The sequence below is a fragment of the Orycteropus afer genome, unplaced genomic scaffold, assembly GCF_000298275.1.
Source record: "Orycteropus afer afer isolate SDZICR_OR568_19922 unplaced genomic scaffold, OryAfe1.0 scaffold00119, whole genome shotgun sequence".
Taxonomy (NCBI): Eukaryota; Metazoa; Chordata; class Mammalia; order Tubulidentata; family Orycteropodidae; genus Orycteropus; species Orycteropus afer.
In genome coordinates, this window is record NW_006921706.1 from 3,015,813 (window position 1) to 3,017,213 (window position 1,401).

The following is a 1,401-nucleotide window of genomic DNA, read 5'->3' on the forward strand; positions in this document are numbered from 1 at the left end:
ATATATATATATATATATATATATATATATATATATAAAAGAGATGGGCAAAATATGTCAAGGATTTTCAAAACATTGGACATCAGATGACAAAAGACGATGATCCTTGAGAAATCGGAAACAAACAAGGTGAGCCACGTGATTGCTCTCAGCTTATTGCCTGGATAGATTTTCCAGGCTGTGACACAGAAGTATGAGCCAGCAAATTCAATAAATTCACCAACTTATCAAGGAAGTGTCACAGTTGTTTGGTTTTATACAAAACAGACAAATTTCTTGAAAAGCACAAACCATCAAAGATCACTCAAGAAGAAATAGATAACTTAAAACGTCAATTAAAGCAATTTAATTTGTAGTTTAAAATTCTCCCACAAAGAAAACTCTAGGCCCACAGTGCTTCATGGGTAAATTCTAAAAATTTTTAAGAAAGGAATAATCCCAATGTTGAAGAAACTCTTCCAGAAATTGAAAACGTTAGTGTGGTAGTTAAGTTTGTATGCCAACTTGGCTGGGCCTGGTTGAGTGGCTAGGCAGCTGAATGTAGTTATTCCCCATGGTGAGACTGGTAATTAACTCGATGGTGCAATCTACTAGATCAACTGAGTAGCTGCTTTGAGTATGTGGTCTGCTTCCCATATATAAGAAACAGCTTTGGGAATGGTCTTCAGCTTAGGGCACACTTGGACCCTGCATGTAGCTGTGTCGTTGTTCAACAGCCTGCTGTACTCTGCCGAACTTGGGACTTTCAATGGACTTGAATTAATGACCTGTCATGTGGTTTGGTAACATTGGGACTGTGCCTTTTTACTTGTCAACCTTTGGCTTGTCAGCCTCAACAGCCAGCAGCTGAGTGAAGAAAAGCCTCTAGCTCCAGTGGGTGGGGAGCAAGAGGCAGAGCTGAAGGCCAAGGCTGAGGGGCTTTCACCCAGCCCCTAGAGCCTGGCACTTTGAACTTAGACTTAAAGCCTCCAAACTGTAAGAGAATAAACTCCTATTTCTTCAAACCATCCCATTTGTGGTATATTCTTGTCAGAGCAGCACTAGGTAGCCAGAACAGTTAGAATATTTCCCAATTCATTCTTTAAAAAGACTATTACTATGATACCAAAAACAGACAAGGATATTAAAGAAAAAAGAAAGAAAGAAAGAAAACCATAGAACAACATTCCTCATGAATATAGATGCAGAAATTCTAAGCAAAATTTTAACAAACTAAATCTAAAAATATACAAAATATACATGATAATAAGTGGGGTTCACTCCAGGAATGTAAGTTTGGTTTATGACTTAAAAATCAATCAATGTGAGGCGGGGCAAGATGGCGGACTAGGCAGAAGGATTGCACAGACCCTCTTCAACAAAGAAAAGGGAAACCAATTAACACAGACACAGAAGATAATC